General features: G+C 38.7%; 1 long non-coding RNA gene across 2 annotated transcripts in view; it reads right to left on the bottom strand.

The window, feature by feature from the left end:
- Nucleotides 1-545: 545 nt before the first annotated feature.
- Nucleotides 546-19,913, bottom strand: part of LOC126048641 (uncharacterized) — a 28,370-nt gene continuing 9,002 nt past the window's right edge. The window contains exons 5-8 of one of the 2 annotated variants that reach the window (XR_007508932.1): nt 13,690-13,760; nt 8,777-8,869; nt 5,258-5,426; nt 546-709 (exon numbers count right to left, since the gene is read on the bottom strand). This is a non-coding gene — a long non-coding RNA (uncharacterized LOC126048641). Of the gene's footprint in view, nt 710-5,257; nt 5,427-8,679; nt 8,870-13,689; nt 13,761-19,913 lie in introns of those variants that run through there. The other variant, XR_007508931.1, reaches the window with a different exon arrangement.

The raw sequence follows: 19,913 nt of genomic DNA, 5'->3' as shown, positions 1-19,913 counted from the left end.
AACCAGCTCCATTGCCAAATTTTCACTGTTCGCAGTTAGTTTCCCAGGTTGTAGACTAACAGAGCCGAGAAGAGGGCAAACTGCATACAAGCATACACCTGACTCATCTGATACTTAACTTATTCAACAAGGTTTCATACACTTGGCATTAAACATGCCTTTAAGTGCCCCACTCAGACGTGATAGATTTAAACAAGCACTGTCTGAACCAGGGCCCATGATATCATTTCCATCCCCTCACCACCCTCCCACCCTGGTCTAATAAAAGCTATTTCACAGTTCTTGAGCATCCTTTTTCTGAAGATCCTAGAGTGTTTTGCAATTATTAAAGAACAGATCTTACCATGCCTACCCATTTTATTCCATAATTTCAATGGGGCTGCTAGCACAGCAAGACACACACAAAAAAAGTAGCTCATTGTGCCTAGTACGTGAAGAGAATATCAAGGTTGCAGTGCTTTCCCTACGTGTATCCACTATGACACAAGCCTTTAATTGTACAATCATGTTTTACTTTACAAATAATACAGGGTACAACATGCCTTTTCCTTGCTGACTTTGATGTGGACGGGTTACAGCTTGCAACCATTTTTCATTCCTGTATTCATGATGTTCACTGTTGTTACAATATGGCGCATTTTTCATTTAAGATACTACTTCAGACCTCAGAATCACGCACAGCTCCCACTGACTTCTCTGGAAACCCCAGCTGTAATAAAGAAATCAATATTATAATTAATAAGATAATTATAATAGCTTATTGTTTTCTGTAGGTGTGTTTTGATAATATTCTTGGCACTAATGTTCTGCTCAGTTTTTTTCCTTCTTAATTTCCTCATGATTAATTACTGGTCCAAGCTGACAAGCAGCTATCAACTTTTGAGTGCACCCACCCAGAATTTTGCCAGATCACACATTTTCAACACATCCTGTTTGCAGCTGACTCATTGGGCTTTATTACTGCACAAACTACTTCTCAGGTAAATACCTGGAGCGAATTGCACCAATGTGAAGGGATATCTTGCCTAGTTGGACAGTCTTTAGAAGTGTAGATGCTGCTCACTTCTCCACATACCTTATCTTGAAGCTGTCTGGTACTTTTGCTAAGTAACAGATACGCTTTCTTTAAAGCTGTGCTCAATAGTTTCTTTAAAGAGTGAAGAGTGGCCTATATAATTTTCACTTCTGTGCCAAGGATAAGAAAGTTATTAGTGTTGCTTCTCTGGCCGTTGTATCACAAATTCTTTCAGAAGCAGAATATTTCATTACTGTTTCTTGCCATAACCTGATGTCCAGATATGTATCCTGCACAGCTGTATGAGCAGCACTAGGCATGGGCAACATCCCTGAGAAAGAAGCAGCTGATGATACGAACAGGTGTTCATTGCGGTTGTACTTTGTGCAATGCTGTTTGCAAAGTATATAATCACACAAAGTAAAAAAATCAAACAATAACAGCCACTTTCGTTGCTCAGCATGCTCTAGCCTCCCTGGCCAGTGAGTCACAAGCCCCAAAGGGCCTTGACTCTCCGCTGATTCCTAAGCCACGCTCGCAGCTTCTTACCTGACATTTCTTCTGCTGCATTTAGAACCAGTCTCTCAGGCTGCGTGGCCTAATTCTGCTCAGCCTTTGCTTTGCTTGATTACTGCCTTCCTACAAGCAGCTAAAAACATGTTTAAATATTCCTATCATTTAGCCCAAAGGAAAGCTGTTTAGCACATTTAACATCTTTACCCAGATAGGAGACTTTCTACAGATCTAAGAACCATCTGATGGCAGCCACTAACACCTTCCTGTATAAAAAAATATATTTCTAAAAGAACAGCTACATGCAAAGTAAACAGAGAATTCTTCCACAAAACAACGCAACTTGCTGCCCCAAGTACAAAAGGAGATTTTTTGAAAATGGTAAGTTAGAAATAATGAATGGTATTTTTCCACTCTCATTTCTGTGATGTGTGCAAAGCAGAGCAGTTAGGATGAGCTGTTAATTTTATCATCTTCCAAATGGCAGAATCAAGGCAAATGGAAACTGTGATGAAACCCCTATCTCGTGGGTATCTACTCACCTCTCAGCTTTCCAGACAATACAAAACCTTTGTTTTCCTTCACAACTGTGCTGAATAACCTACAGTTGGATAGATCACACACAAAAAGACCCATCCTAAAAAACTTTTCATGTATTTTTACCAGTTCGTGTCTTTTCTCAGCCGTTTCACTGGAAGAACACCATACTAACTTCTCTGACGTAACACCCCTTAGGTAACACCCCTCAGTGGCGCATATAGGAAACATTATCTGTCCGGTTGGCTGCACTATCTAATCAGAGATCTCCCAACAGCTCATCTTCACTAAGTTTCATAATTACGTGACTCCGAGCGTCAGCGATCCTCGCTCAGCAATTCCATGGGACCTTTCTCGGTAGACACCATTTACCGTATTTCTTTTATTTTCATTCTTATTTCACCATCTGCAGTACTCAGAACAGTTTTCAGATACCCTTTTTTCCACAAGAGATGTTTGTTGCTTTGGAGACTCATATTGAAAGAAGTGCAGAGAGGAATAAATTACATTTGGGGTATTTCATTACAGCTATAACCTCAAAGGTAGGAGGAAAAAACAGAGGAGCTTAAAATAACTTTCATTCCTCTTGTCCACAAAAACATACTGTCAAATTACATATTTGTATTCTGGCAGTAGATGATATATTTACAAGGGCTTTTCTGCCTGTCTCCTTTTGTATAACAAAATGCTCTTACTCAAGGTTTGGGCTATTTCAAGGTTTGTCCAACGCTGGCTTATTCTATGGCTAACAAACAAATGCATTATTTAAACAAGGAATGCCCAGAAGAAGTAAGTGTAGGAATCAACACTCAACTTGACCTTATCCTCCTTCAGCAGGTGCTGTACTTTCACAGACATGAATACGGCTAGAGCAACTCTCAGGGAAAGAAAAAAAAAGGAGGAAATTATTTTCATGGATCATTTGCCTTAACTTGCAAAACTTGGTTTCTATTGCTCTATAAAAATAACTAAAAAATAGCATTTGAATTCAAATTAGTGACATAAAGAACCATTACACACTGAAGTTTCAGATGGTACTCTGCATGTTCTGGGTGTTGTTTTGGTCATTCTTAAATCAAAAAAGCAATCTGTCTACTTGAAGTTCATGATGCTGTTTTGTCAGTAAAGAAATTAATGGATACCAGTACCCAATAAGACTTGAAATGTAGAAAGCAGCTTTCTCTACCACTGCTCATTTTTCAAGAGCATGTGTTTAAACCTCAAACACTTAATGGGAGCAGTGTATACTCCCATCTGCTTGGCATATCTAAATGATACCAAATAAATCCTGACATGCTTTGGGAGAATTTTATCATTAAATATTTTGTACACATCATCTTGACCCTCACACAGCTTAATGAAAAAAAATAAATCTGAGTAGCATAAAAGTTTTCTCCTAAGCTAAGAGAGCCTTACATGACCTAAGCTCTATTTTCTTTACTTAAACAAATCAAACCAAACAAACAAACTGAAAACCCAAACCTTGAGCTTTCTGAATAAATTAATCCTAATTAAGTAAGGAAAGTAAAAGTTGGGTGGTTCTGGCATCAGCAGAATCAAAGCACGTTCCATTATTTAGCTAATACAAGCAAGTTTGTTAAACAAACTATACCTTTGTTCTGTAAATTTTGGAAGTTAGGCTTTGGACAGATGTTCGCTGCTGGATGCAGACATGCCAGGGGAAGGTTATAGCCCCAGCTGTTGATCATCACTTCTTTGCAGAGGTTACTGCTCCCTCGCATTTGTTGGCAGAGCTTCCTTAGAGAAACACTCCTGAAGCCACCTGAAGTTGAAGTGAGTGATGTTACTATTTAGACAGTTTCAGCTAACTAGCACAGCTGCTGAAGGAGTTCGTGCCTGTCTGTACCTTTAAACTTCCTAAACTTAAAACTGTTCACAAGACTCCAAGTTTTCACAACTTCTTGTCAGGGCAGCTTTTCTCACCTTTTTGTGTCGCACCAAAGATCAAATCCCAAACGCCACACTTGAATATTTAGCCTTAAATGCCTCCTAATTAAACAGACAACTGCCTTAAATATGCTAGCAAACTACAGTCCTGTTTCAACTCTAACTTTCTGCTTTGATTAGCTTTCAAATCACTTCCACCAAGCTCGTGGTCATAGAAACAACAATCAAAACCTATGTTACTTCACTGTGCAAGGGCATCCTGCAGACCTGTGTGACACATCTAAGGAGACAACATGCACAAAATGCAGCTCTGATGCAATGCTGTTGGGAGGCACCAGGCTATGGGCAGAACACAGTACTTCAAACATGCTGTGGTGCTCTAGACAAGCTCCTCACATTTCTCTGCTATTTTCCCACCTACAAAATAGTGAAACTTTTGCAGAGTTCTTCGAAATAGGAGTGGAAAGTTCTATGTGTTTGTGTATGAGAATTGTTATTAAGAATATAGAGCTACTATTCCTTGGCAAGTTAAAAAATAAAATGAAAATGCATCATAGAAATATTTGATCAACAGATAATTAGTATTGGTATATGAATGGTTATGACTTCAGAAAAATGCAAGGTCTATTTTCTCATTCTTTTATAAGTAATATGTATCTATGAGTAAATCCTGATATATCTCCAATTAAGGGATGCATTGAATTTACAACTGGTTTTGAAGGATTTTTTCTGGTTTTTCTCCTGGCAGGAAATTGATTGAGCTGCCTAAAATGTCATTCACAGCAGGCTATTTATGTGATGACGTTTCTATCCAAGTGAAATTGCTATGTCTAACACCTTTTTCCTCTCCAAGGAAAAATACTATTTTGCAGACAAAACAGTAAGTTATCCAAGGGTTTAAGAAATGAATTTGCTGGTTCTTTGCTTCAGTGTAGAATTACTTTATTTTCATGCATTTGTCTATCTCCTCTACTGCTTGAGCTACAGATAATGATAATACCAAGTAGCAAATTATATGCCAAATATCATATTAAAAGAACATTATAGATACAAAGTCAATCACTCAAAACTTACAACCTTCCAAGATTTCCCAGACAATTGCATTTCAGGCCCCTTGGTGTACACATTGCATGCAGGACTATGGATGACATGACTATTTTTTCCTGAAGCCATTTCCTCATTTAGTGGACAGACTAAATTCTAATTATTACACAGATGAATGTTCAATGGGGTTTTCTTTATTTCTTACTGCTCTCCATGAGGCACCAGATCTTATTTACTGACCTGTACTGAAGACTTGCTATGAAGACAGGATTATGAATGTCTGTTGACTTTTCTGTCATGCCATCCTTGTACTGCTCAAGTGCTTTGCAAAAAAAATCACTCGTGTGATTTTGTGAATGGAATGACCTTCCCCTCATTTCCACAGGTGAAAAGACTATATAATGATAACCTGGAAAATAGTAGTTATTAAGTAGCTTAACTTACATCTCTGCAATTAATTTATTTTCCACCACATCCCTTCTATATTTTAACAGTTCTTGAGCTCTTCTTGCATGTTTGCTAGGACATTTGTAAAGCCTGGGCTCTGGCAACATTGGAACACATTCCTTCTACCTCCCAATTATTGAATTCTTTCTCCAAACCATTGGAGCTTCTCAACAAAATGGACAGACACATTTATTTTTAAGACAAGTGAAAAAGCAACACATTTCTCTTAAACTTGTTCTCAGGAAAAAAAAAAACCAACCAGAAATCAGCCTTTTTTTCTGAACCTTTAGATATTCAGCCAGATGCAGTCTCCAGGTCTGTACATTTTCAGTCCGAATAATATACATTTGACAAATTAAGCAAATGAAAACACGGTCTTGTAATGAAAAGTGTCAAGCAAGCTTAATTATAGGTGGCATTCATAGCTTCACCTATAATTAATATCTCCTATGAGGAGTCTGCCAGTAATCCAGATAAGGCAGGCAGCACAAAGACTCTCTGCATACCTACAACAAAAGAGCAAGGCTGCATTAAGAGGTATCATTCGTTCCTCTGATGATCTGAAACAAACAGGCATCAAATGATTTACACCATGTAATCAGTGTTCACGACCTCAGCAGAGTACCTGAATACAGCACAGAAGCAAAAATGAGCATCTAAGCCCCCTTCTCGACATTCATACATACGAACCAGTAAGCTGGTGAATTATTACTGCATAAGGAAGCCAGAAAGGAAAACTTCATTTGCAAAAAACCCACTTCTAGCTAGCCTGGAAGAAATAGGTGACTTAGACCCAGCCAGTTTTTACCCTGGTGAGTCACGGCTAGATCTGTTCTGATATGACCAATAGTAATTACCAGACACATCTTCTCATGGTTGACACTATACCATAACGGAAAAGATGAGAAAGGAAAAGGCCTTGTCCCTAATAAACTTGGCTCTGCGTCATTGTAAAGAGCACTTTAAAATATGACTGACACCTGCATTCCCCTTTGTCTTATTCTGCTAATGTTTCTAAAGCCAGCTTTTCTCTAGCTTGGCTCTTATGTGTGTCTATGGACTACATGAGTAAATCATTGTTCTATCACAGCTCATTTACTCAACATACTACAGCATACTGTAGTCCTATAAAGGGCTAAGAAATCCTTGATGACTTGAAACTCTGTAGTACACTACTGCACTTAGCAGAATCACTAAATAATAGTAAAATAAAATCTGTCATTAACTGAATAATTGTATTACTTCCCCCCATGGAAGTAGAAGGAAGCATATAAACAGTTCATGTCTTTTTATGGAAATGAACACCAACTCATTCAACTAGCTACGGGGTGGTTCCCCTTTTTTAAATCAGAAAAATATTTTTTAGCACTTATTTATGTTTTCAAGATTGTCTTGACATCTGTTCTTAAAAAGCACAATGAAGGGCATACTTTTAATGACAAACACTGATAAAATATGGTAACACTCTGTTTTTCCCTGCTGCAGAACTGCCAAGTAACAAGGATTTGCATGACTAAGCTTCTATTATGCTGACATATGCAAAACTGAGGAACAATCATTCTTTCTCCTTTGACAACACTTAGAAGGGAAACACTCCTTTTACTCTCCTTTAGGACACGTTGGGCCTCAGACAAGATGAACAGTATCATTCAACCAAATCAATTTTTAAATGGACATTTAAATGCTGAGTTCTCTTAAGCAGAGACACTTGGATAGCAACCTTATTATGTGAGCTAAAGGTCACGAGGGATTTTACTAACACTTGCAAACATACAGTAGCTCATTTGACATGTCTCTACACAGAAACCACCGCACCATTTGGAATCCACTTCTTTGAACCTAAACAAATGTTTAAATAAGCTTCTTGAAGCACCTTTGCAAAACTCCCAAATCTGTGATCAATATATAGGATTTAAACAATATCCAGCTAAAGGATAAAAATGTTAATAAACATTTCATTTCATTTTCAAGCTTATGGTTATTTTCACAGCAGTAACTACCATTGGCCAATTTTCCTCTGGCAGCAGCATCTGTGGGTCCAATTGACTTGAAGTGACTGGCAGGTGCTCAGCTGCCCAGAAGAGTATAATTTATTGGCCTAATTTTAGGCACAAATTTTAAAATGTTGCCTTCCTTCAGGATGAAATTTCTCCTTATTTACTCAATATCTTCCATTGTACTGCACAATATATTACAACTTGGATTTCAACATAGATCACAACAAAGTGTAAATAAAATGTAATTCTTGGCTAAGGTGCTTAGGGGTAATGAGGCACCATTTCCTTTCTAGACACCCAATCCATACCACAACTTACAGCATACATCTACTTCAATGGCCATAAACTCAGATGTGTGTATCTCCGACCTATCTAGAGCTTCTAGATACCACATATATAAAATAAGACATATCCTTATCATTTCTAATAAAAAAAGACAATATATTTTTAAAGATAAAACTGTCAGTTGCAAAATGTTCGGAAACTGGCTAATAGAGTACAACTATTACATCATCTCCCTCGTGTAATCTCCCAGATAGGGTGAACAGCCTGTGGAAGTCTGTATGAAAGAAGCATTTCAAGGTAAAACATATGATGCCCACATTTGTAAAGATACAGAAAGAGAGTTAGTATTCAACATGCATCGATCTCAACCTCTTGCAAGGAATTAAATGGACTTTGGATGATGAGCCCAGTTTGGCCAGTGATTACAATTGCTGACAAAAAGATTCTGAAAGTTACTGGAATTGCATTTAATGCATGGGGGTGGGAGGGAGAGGCCACTGCCACACAGCCCAAATGTATCACTGGTACAGTCACACCTTTGACAACTTATTGCTGCATTCTGGATAAACTTTCATTAATAGTAATCACCGGCAGCCATTTTCAGCTTAGTTTTGTACATAATGAGGCTTAAATGACTGTGCTATGTGACACTTTCCATCTGCTTACCTCTTCCCACTCCCTCCCTCTCCCTCCCCCAACCTCCCCCTCAGAAAACTTTCTGAGCTGTTGGCCAACCCAAATTAGCGATTGCTCTGAGGGAAGAGCAGGCAGAGCTCAGCTGCTACAGTTGGCAGCAATCAATTGCCCAGCTAGTACTGGGCATGCACAGCGCTGAGCTAGTCAATGTGCATGCTGCTCTTTACAGAATGGCATACCATAAAAGAAATGGAGAAAGGTCAGCACCATGAAGGGGAAGGCACAAAGGACACCAAGTCAATGGAAACCCCATTTTATTAGTCCCACTGCTCACAGGCTGACTTCCTTCCATGGTGATTCTCCTCTATATGGTCTGTTTGCATTTGGTACATACCCACCGATAGCACTGGTACTGTCAGAGCATCACATGGGAAAATGCACTGATGAAAAGACAGATTTGCTTTTCTAGTGGCCTATCAGTGGTCACCTGGAACAATCAAAAGATGGACATGACATGAGAAATAGAAAATAAATGTAATAATTCCAGAATAAGGAAGTAAGCCTCAGTGCAAATCTTTCCTGAGTAACTATGCATGTACATACAAAATTAGAATAGTTTTCTGCTTACTGGTTCTTCAGCTTTTCAGCAACTCACCAAGTATTATCTTAATGCCAAGAATAATAACTACCCTTAAAAATTATCAGTAGCTAGCAAGTGTCCCGAAGAAGACACACATTTTCTTCCTCTCTCTTTGTTCACCTCCAGACCACTCTCCTCAAGCAGGGAGTCCTTTGTACTAGGATTTAGGCTGAGAAACCCACACTCATAATCATAAGAAAAATCTGATAAATAAGGATAGAATTAACCCATGAATTAATTATTTGGTAATACTGCCTTCCAGATTAATGTCTCCTTTGGATTATCTGATGAATGCTGCAGTTAAGTAACTTTCTTTTGATCCTCCTACTGGGAAATATAGAAAGGATGAGATGGTGGGGGTGGAAAGATAATTATGCTCAAGAAGATGACAGTATCTTATCCATACTAGGAAGGTTAAACTCAAGTAGTTCCTTCTCAAGACTCCTACTACCAAGTAGGGATGCCAGTGTGAAGCTGTTGAGCCAGTTTCAAATTGGTACATGTTCTCATGCTCTTGCGACACCTGGCATATGGTGAATGCATTCAGACTTGTAAAGAAACAGTGATTCATTGTTAATAGTTCAGAAAAGAGCCAGAGATTCATGGTAACCCTGTATTTCTGGAAAAGTACATCTACACCCCAATTTTTATCTGTTTTATGAGACAGAAACTGCAGGTGAGGTTGAGAACAGAATCTGGATCGTGACCTGTTCTACAAAATTTTGGGGAGTGTCACTTAAATCCACAGTTAATCTGTGCAGTATTGCGTATGGTGAGCTGTGGAGATTCAAGAAGTGACCCCACAGTCAGGAAGATCTGCCATGAACTGTGCACTTTTAAATGGTGGGCTCAGCCTCACACAAGTAGCTTCATCCACGGGCTGAATTGGTCTCTTCTCTTTTGCATTGTAATGGCTGAATTCTGATCTCCTGGTTTACACACAATTACTTTTCAAAAAACAATCACATTTCATGTGCGACTATTCCAGAAAAGTATTGATCTGCATTTGCATAAGGAATATTTTAAGTAACTTTTTTTATCAAAAACTTGCCATTTTACTCTCCCACCTGTGATTTTCCACAGTTAAATCTCAGGGTCTGAATTCCACACTTGATATCTCTGACAGGCCATTTTACCATTAAAAAAAGGCATGTTAATTACTTCTCTTGTTTAAAATAACTTCAGTGCTGCTCCAAGCTTAGCAGGAGAGATGTTCAGATTTAGCAATCCCTGCCACTTTCCTTCTTCCTGTCCCATCAGCTCTGCTTAGCACTAGGAGTGAGAAAATCAAGAAGACAAGCCAGCCAAAGTGAGGCTGACCCTGTGGAAGAAGTGGAGCTCATAAAAGACACAGAAGGGGTAGGCACAGCACATAGAGGATAGGTGGACTGAGGAGGTAGTTGAGCAGGTCTTTGCTAAGTTGGGGGATGATATAGAGGGAGTATGGGGAGAAGACCTAGGAAGTGAAAGCATGCATAGCTGTGTAATGGGAGGCTAAAGTGAAAGGATGAGCCAAAATGTCAGTTCTTGGAGCACTGAAGTGGAGAACCTGCCCTGTTGTTACTCTTGAGCGACACAGACTGGTCCTCCAGGCTCGTGGCTATTACCCCTGCCCTGCGTGAGCACAGCATTTCTGCACCAAGTCATCAGTGCATCTAATCGAAGGCGGGCAATGGAGCAGCTGCCACGCTGCCCTCAGGAGCAAATGCAATAGCGCCAGGGACTCTCTTCGTAAGGTACTACCCTGTGCTGGGAAAAAATTAACTCCCAAGAGACTGGATGTCCACATACAGCAGGTACCAAATACACAGCTAAGCATGATAAAGTCTTGGATCAAGCTGGGTAAGCCTTCACGAATTCTGGGCAAACTGTGGATTTGAAACCGTACTTCACTGGGCCCAGGCTCAGTTCTGCTGTAAATCAGAACTGAGGAAACATCACCAGCAGATAAACAACGTTGTAAATCCTGTTGCTTGGCTCCTCTTTTCATTGCAGCACATAGCATGTGGCACCAAAGACACTGAATAAAAATGCACCCCCAAAAATTTAATAATCTTTAAAATTGTACTCCTCCTCCCACTTCATCAATTACATTAATAACACCATCAATATGCCAGAAGACAGACCTTTCTCTAAGTAAATGAGATCTAAGCTTGTGTTCAACAAATTAAAACATGCCAATAAATTAAGGTATCACATACCAGCCAGGTATAAACTTCATCCAGGCCAGCAAAAGTGCTAGTAACCATGACTAAATTCAGCCTCTACATGCAGAGCCCTGCCTGTATTTTTTTGTATTTTGTTAACAATGCAAAATATTGAGGCTATTGTTTAAACATATATTCCAAAGAATACAGGAACAGATGGAAAATCAAGAGATAGATGACGTGATAGGGAAGAAGTTTACATTTACATCAGTTAGTCACACTGCACCTCCTGGTTCTCTGGAAAATGTAAAAAGCAGGCAAGAGAGTTACATGGGGCAAGACAGCAAGGAGCACATAAGGCTGGGTTTGTTCAAAAGTGCTTCCACAAAAGAAACAGCCATAGAGCTATCCAATCCAACCTCACATCTGCTTCCAATTTTATAGTCTTCTGTGTCTTTGATGAAAATCCAATTTTTTCCCAAAAGGAATTGCAGCACAGTTGAGTAAAGAAAGGTCTATTGATAAATCTAATGCATCTTTTACAGAGTGTGATGCTTCAGGGGTTTGGCAGTGGGGGGAGAGGGGGTTTGTCTCATAATGTTGTGCTGCATCTCTAAAGCTCCTTTTACATGTCACCACTTTCTAACCTAAGAGGCAGTCTATTTAGAGCAAGACTGAACTAGAAGCTCCAAGCTAGCTCCTTTTTTTTTTTGTCAGAGTCCCCAGGCATCTTAAACACTCACCTCCATCTAACCAGACACAGTCTGAGATTTTTTTTAGTGCACATTTTTAAGCAATGTGAGGTAGCACACATCCAAATCCACTTGACACCAGCGTGCCCTTTTGACACCCTCTCCAAAGAGAACAGCAAACAAAGAATAACACTTCAACAATAAATAGTGCTTATTTTGTTGTGTTTCTTCCATAGATGCCCAAGAAAATTCCTTATCCTACAATAAGCACTGCTCTGATAGTTCTTACAGTAATACTAGCCCTACTTACGGACTAGTTCTCATTCCACCTACTTATATTAAACTCTTGGCCCTTTCAAAGTTAACAGAAATCAACAGGGACAAGACACACTGCTCCTGTTTCAAGGCACACAAAAACTTGGGGTCTTGTCTGTCATCAGCCCACTATTTTCTGCTCTGCAGCCTTGTTGTCAGAAACAGTCCCCAGGCTACACAGGACACATAGCTTTTCAGGGGACATGAAAGGTACTATAAATTGCCATCCAACACAATTGAGCCAGAAATCTGACTGGTATACGGATGCAAAATTCCACTGAAGTCAGGGGGCCTGTGCTCATTAATGTCAAGGCTTCATTTCACCCATTAAAAAGTGAACTGTCAGCGAAGCTATGCTCTGTGAACTCTTGTGGGATTTCCTGCCTTCTTAAGTTACGCATTTCCAGTTTACCTATGAGCCCAGTCTAAATGCATGAATTTAAAATAAAATGCATTTCTAGAGACACAGGATAGACTGTCTACATTACATGCTGCTTCCACTGTCAAAAAACCCCAGATATATAATGTTTTTAGTGTAAAAGCACACCTATCCTCCTAACCAACTTGGGTGGAGGAAAGGCAGAGTACTCTTTGATGAGATAGGAGGGTCAGGTCAACCATAGGACAAAGGCCTTAGTGCTGATCTTGCCTTTTTTGCAATGTAAATCTACACAGATTGTACAAGTTAACCTGCTGCTTAAGAAGGACAAAAAAAATACCCAAACAGCCCAATAACTTTTTCCTTTTCTGCAGCCAAGACAAAGCCATGAACAATGCGATACTAGTGCTAATTTACTTAACATAATTTCTTATTTGAGCACCTGTCTGGGGGTCTGTGGAAGCATTGGGACTGGATAATCTGCTGAATGATCTTTAATCAGACAGTAATATTAGGTGCTAATAGCTTTGATAAAGGGGATGTTTAACCCAACTGTTAACACAAAGGCATGCCTGCCACAACGACTATTTCAACAATGCATTTGTCAGTCATATTAATTAAAACTAATTCCTTGCAGGCCACAGAAAGCACAGAGTAAACCCACATGGAAAATGTCTAGGTTCTACCATGACAAATCACATTAAAGAAAAAAAAATTAAAACTACCCTAAGGCAATGAAATTTGTCTCAGAAAATACACTCTCTTGGAAATTCTCAAATTGTAAATTCACAGCAAAGTAAAAGGCCTTTAATAGAGTCTTCTGAATGTGTAACTATATATTTGTGGCTCTGTCCTGTGACTTCATACTAGTCACTAAAATCTTCTACTAAGTCAAATACAGAGCACTGAACCTTGCTAAAGGTCCTGAGATGACAGTTATTTACATGTCATTTAGATGATTGCCCAAGACTAGAGTGGTTTAAGTGAAGCAGCACAGTTAAGTCTCCTAGACAGGTTAGCAGGATTTTGTCTTTTTCTCTTTCTGTCTCTAGAGAGTTTAAATAAATGTTACATATACATTTATCAGGCTATAAAGGGGTAAAGCTGGGAAGTCTTAGTTAAGATCATACTCACAAATGATGACTTATTCTTTAGAAGTGTTTGGTTTTCAGAAAAGTGTTTGGCTCTCCAAAGGTCGCAATATACTAAAAGGAATACAGGAAAAAGACACAATTTAAGCACATCAGTACTCAAATGAATCCCCAAGGATATTTTGGTTAAGATTAAATGCATCCAGGTTAACTCCCCACTTTATTTCCTTCTGGAGTCTCTGAATGGAGAGACAATCAGCTAGCAAAATGTGAAATTATTAACAACGTGAGTGTAGGCCCCAAAGCTGTACTCAGATGTGATAGCACGGACCCTTTTGCCAAGACCTGTAAGACCCAGCACCTGCGAGGACAAAAGAGTGTTATGAAAAAGCATACTCCAGAAATCTGTGCAATGTTCAAACAGTCTTCTGGTAAAATGGGAGCAGTGGACATAAGCTTCAAAGATCGATATGCTAAAGTTTTCTTGCCAGAGGTCAGTGCCAGTTATGTCTACCCATCTCCAGGGTAAAGAAGATTAAAAGCCGTCTGGACAGAGTCCTGGGCAACGTGCTCCAGGTGACTATTAGAGATCACTTCTAACCTCAATCTTCCAACCAACGAACCAAGAAAGGAAAGGAAAAGAAAAGGAAAAGGAAAAGGAAAGGGAAAAGGAAAAGGAAAAGGAAAAGGAAAAGGAAAAGGAAAAGGAAAAGGAAAAGGAAAAGGAAAAGGAAAAGGAAGGAAAGGAAAGGAAAGGAAAGAAAAAAGAAAAGAAAAGAGAAAAGAAAAGAGAAAAGAATCTACAAGGTGATATTCCAACTATTAACACCTACCTACTCACCTACCTCATTGGGGAGTTAAGACAGGAAATAAGTGTGTAACTTCTGTTGAAGACCATGCAGCAATATCTCTGGAGCTTCATCACTTTTACCAAGTTAAACCTGACTGCAAGCAGTTAGTTAGGAATGTGAGAAATCTTTCCTTTACAGGGTTTTTGCAAACCTTTAGCATTATCTTAATGCAGTTTTGTTAAGTGAATTATTTATTAACTTGATACTGGCATTGATCAGCATAGGGAACTCCCATCAAAGCAGTCAATTGGACTTCTGAGTGCAAATCAATAGCAAGCATTTAAAGGGATATTCTTCCTTTGATGTACATAGGAAACTCCCATTAACAACAATGGGAAGTATACAAGGAATGATCTTGCTAAAAATCATGCAAAATAAAGAAAAGTTTTTACTACACCTTTTTTGGTGTTGGTTTTGGGTTTGTTTTTAACCTGATTTACATTATGCATTACTGAAAGTTAGCCTGAACTCTAGTTAAGCTTTCCCACAGGATAGAATCTGTTCTCTGACTGGCATTACCAAATTCTTCACCATATGAGCTTCTACAGTTTCTTTAAAAATGCGTTTATTCTGGAATCACTACTCACTTCATAAAACACAGTAACTGTTATAGGACTTAAACTTAATCTTTACTCTCAAATAAAGCATCCATACAGGAGACTGTTTTGTAAAGTGGTTTGTCCTATAATAGCTGTGTCAGTTAGTTTCCCCATTCAGGTATGTCCTAAGCTTAGCTGGGCAGAATTTTAAACTCGCATTAGCAGAAAGCCAGGCTTTATTGTTTTATTAAGGTTTACAAGCCAATCACTTCCTGGTTCTTAGTAAATTTATAGCCCAATATTCAACGGATTGTAAATTGCTATATAGAATTATGTTAGCCAGGCCCTGAATTGAGCTATTTTATTGTTTGGGAGGCAAATTCATTTTATCCTGGAGTTGATTTTTTTCCCAAGGAAAATGTATTGAAGCCACTGGCACTGAGAATTAACAGAATCCTTGTATTTGTCAATAAGGTTGTGCAATTGTTGATGCCTTCTGGAAGTAAACTTCTGTTAGAAATGCTGTTGTCATTCATTAAAAAGAAATAGTATATTAGAAACTTAAAAAGCATCCCAACTTTCCAGAGTACTTTCATTCAAAAGTAGTCAAATCACCTTGCACTGTTTCTTGATACCAACACAATGCTGGTAAATCTTGAGTATAATTGTGTGACCACAAACAATTATCTATCATTAATTTGGACAGAAATATTTCACATAGCAAAGAACAGACAACTGCTAATCACCATGGCAGAAAGTCTTAGACATAGGGCATTTCATTGACAATTATTTGAACTATGGCATTTAAACTGGTGGCCATTTTCTTTGTTGCTTTATCCTTGGGCTTGATCAACATTCCAGATCCTTCTTGCATTCTGTTTGGAGCCCAGCAATAGCTAGATTGAAGACATAAATGAAAATCAACTTAATTTAATGTGACAAGAGTGGCTTTGTGCTTAGGCTTTGCATCCAGTCATTTATTTACTCCCTGTGTATAAAACTTTGTCTTGTAGAACAAGAATCCCTTCTTGTCTGCATATCTCTCTGGTATGTCCTCCTCATTTTCCAAAATGGTTGTTATTGCGTGCACTGCCATCCTCACACAGGCACTGGCATCAGCAAATCTGATCACAGTCGGAGCTTTTTCCAGAAATATATCTGTTCCACCACCCCCATCAAAAAAGGGGTGCAACATTGTCCAGGCCACTGAAGATGCAGGCACAAAAAAAAAAAAGAAATTGGTTTAAGAGAGCATTTGCATACTCTTGGGATCACCAATGAACTACCCCTCACTTTAGACTGCCGCATTCCACAACCCCATTTTTCCTTCCTCTGTGGCACAGAACAGTCTGCTGTCTAAGACTGTCTGGAGAATTTTATTGAACCTTGGCCGCTGAAGAAACTTAGTCATGCCCTGACTTTTCCTGGTTGCCTTCCTGTAGCACATTATGCTTATGCTATGTACTGTTGATCCTAAGCTTTCTAAAGGGTTCTCAAAAATGTCTTTTGCCTACTATAGAGGAAGTCTCACAGGGCAGATTTTCTCTGTACCCTTCTGGAATAAACAGCATATGTATGGCCAACAACAACTTGAAGAACCTAAACTGAAAGACTTTGACTTTTTTTAATCTCACCTCGCTTGCAGTCTAAATATTTTCTGGGGATATCAACTATACCTCTTCATTTTAATGGCATGTTTCATCATTGTGATGGAGATGGAAGAACTCATCTTTGGCAAATGGAAGTTACTTTGTTCAGAAAGAATTGTATTTGCTTTTGTATTACAATGAAAAGCCAGTGTTTCATAGCAGGAAGTCCTCATTTTAACCTAATGGATGTTCTCTTTCAGGGATTATTGACCTGTTAGAAATTTCTAGATGCATTGACAGTAAAGGCGGCAGAGACCATAATGTGGGAAGATGGGAACACACTGGAGAATTCCTGTAGTCAGTTTGCACTGGGTAGCAAAAATGTCTGTTAACACTGCTCAGCAAAAAGGAGATGCTTTGTAACATGAGCCTCTGCACCTTTCCCTGAACCACAACTTTCAGATTACAAACATAAGAAGCTATTAAGGAAAAAAAAAAAAAAAAGCTTCTTTGTAGGTCTGTTCAAAAGTGATGGAAATTTCTCTTACTCATTTCTAACATTCTTTGTATGCTTGTGCATACCATAATATGGAATTACACCCCAGAAATCGATTAGAAGCAGGGAAAAAGGTATACATCTTTTCAGAAGCAGGTATATCCATGAAAAGAAGGAGAAGGAAAGTCTTCTGGAATATATTTGGATGTTACTTCATTTATGAAAAGAAAAATACTTTGGTTAGAATTGCTGGATGACACATCTGCTTTCCATCCAAATCTCAACTTTTACTCATCAAAAAGTAACATATAGAGGTCCACTGCATTAGCCATTCTTGTGCTGCAGAGCAAACTTGACTGGTCAGCCTGCAGTCCTGTTTCTGGATTCTGTAACCAGAAGCACTGATAGAAATTTTCTAACAGAATGATTTCCCATCAAAACACTCTAGCCAGAGACTAAGGATGCCAGGCTTCCTGGTTCTTCTGGCTCCACATCATCTTGCCAGGTGGGCAACTGGAGACTATATTTCATGTATTAAAACTATGAGGCGTGCCAGGTGTGGAAATGGTTCCGTATTTAGCAGGTGCAGCGTTACAGAATATACAAAGATATTCCAGAATGTGTTTTTCCCCAACTCAGAATTAAAATCTTTCCCAAAGCCAAGCTTTTCCTTTTTCTTACTCAGTTATAGTATACACCGATGCACAGCCTTCTTGAAAGAAAAGCTTCATTGACTGCAACAATTGGAAATTACACAAATAGCAATTTAAATTACAGCCTACACAAAGCCCTCTCTCTGTAAAATCCTTTGATGGCTAACCAGTATTGCTGAACTTCCTCATATACCCAGAGCATACTCCTGAACCTTGTTACTTCATGTTATGAAAGGGAACATTTCCAATCCTGCCAAATTAAATTGTTTTTGTGAGTTTCTGGGCTTTTATCCCTCCGGCTAAGGGAGTCCCAAAGGCTCAGCAGGAGACAAAGGCAAGGTGCTCATGGCCAGGCTTCCTGCCATTGTGTTAACAACTCTCACATGACAAATGAATGCCTTATCTTAAGTCATGCTTTCCTATGCCTTTTTTTTTTTTTTTTTTTTTTTTTTGGATGGTTGGCTGTATGGATGGCTCTTCTTCCAGGAGGCCTCGATGAAGTTAAATCAAGATATTCCTAGAATTAACATACAAAATCTAGAGCAACATAGGGTGCTCCTACATTATTCCCACACTTCAGTAGATGATTCTGCTTTCTGTAGTCAAAAACAGGAGACTCCTACAGTATAAATGATGGAGGTGGTGGACTCATGGTCTAAGCATGCCCATGTGCCTGGGAACTAACAGTGAAATAGCAAAGAAAACCACTTAAGATTGCAGAGGTTAACAAACTATGGTTTACAGTTTACTGCATGCTTTGGCTATGATTTTAATAATTTTGATTCCATCTGCCCCCTTTGATTTCTAAGATGTAATTTTCATAGGTCTGTATACAAATGTGTGTGCAAATGTGTGCAAACTCGTATTTCAAACACACAGAGGTTGTGCTGAAAGCTGTCATAATGTTTTTGCAAGAGTATATTATGAAAGCCATTGTTTTCTTTTTCACATCCTCGGAATAAAATGTACAAACATACATGGGTAAGCATTATGGAATCTTAGCACAATTCACCTGCTCTCTATCATTCCTTCATTACTTGTTTCAATGAAAGATAAATTAAGAAATTCATGGATGTATCTTGAAAAAAAACCTTAATATATATGTTTAACATAAAAACTATACTTACAATGATACTGTGTGGTAACTCAGGCTTTCAATTTTGATTCTGAAGTTCTTAGTCATTTCATATTGCTGGATATTCCTGCCAAAGTGTGTATCCCAACTGTGGCAGTAATTCTGAAATTTTTGTAATGCGTTAATGAAAAAGAGTCTATTTCTAGTCTAATTTTGTATCCCTAACGATGACAGTAGATATATTCTCCAAAATATACCAATAAAAACTACAGTATCGCTTATTTTATCAGAATAGAAATACAAATCAAACTTGAACTTGTGGATAGTTCACACATAAATGTAGTTATCCCTGAATCAGGGTGATTTTTATTTTAAAATTTTCTATCTGAGATCTTGGCTTTTTGTAGAACTCTGCAAGATCAGTGTTTTTGCCCCGCCTCTCCCATTTCTTTTACTGTGTAACTGCCTTATACAAAGTGATATTTGTATGCCAGCAGGTAATATGTTTATGGAGTAGTCACCCAGACCTGACAAGTACTGTAGTGTATTTTTTTTTTTTAAATTGCCCAAGGTGGGGTTATTTCCTCTGCTTTGACAAACTGTATATGCACTATCCACATAATGCTGTCACATCTACCTTAGGTTCATCAGTATCTTATTACTGATGCTGTTGTCTTCAAATCTAAATACAGCATGGAGAAAGCAAGCAAGCACACAAACAAACCTATCTTAGCAACAATTTTAAAAACAAAGCCCAAAACAATGACACTGTGCAATAGCCTTGAGAGATATTTTATAGCTGTGTTCTAATTCTTCAGAGAACAGAGAGAGGAGCTTTGAAAAGGTGCTAATAGACCATGAATTTGCAGCAGTGTAGTTCACAGCTAAACACACTCCCACTTCAAGCTCGGGCAGGAAAAAAAAAAAAATGAGGGCACCACAGAAGCGAATTAAAAATCATGCAAACAGTCCCAGCAACAACCAGGGCAGTAGCAGCTTATAAGATCAGCTTCATTTGGCAGGGTGCCCATCATACCATGACCTAATAGGGCCAGGGCAGGAAG

The sequence above is a fragment of the Accipiter gentilis genome, chromosome 20 (genome assembly GCF_929443795.1).
Source record: "Accipiter gentilis chromosome 20, bAccGen1.1, whole genome shotgun sequence".
Taxonomy (NCBI): domain Eukaryota; kingdom Metazoa; phylum Chordata; class Aves; order Accipitriformes; family Accipitridae; genus Astur; species Astur gentilis.
Note: the sequence above shows the minus strand (reverse complement) of the source record. Positions and strands in the feature narration are given on the sequence as shown.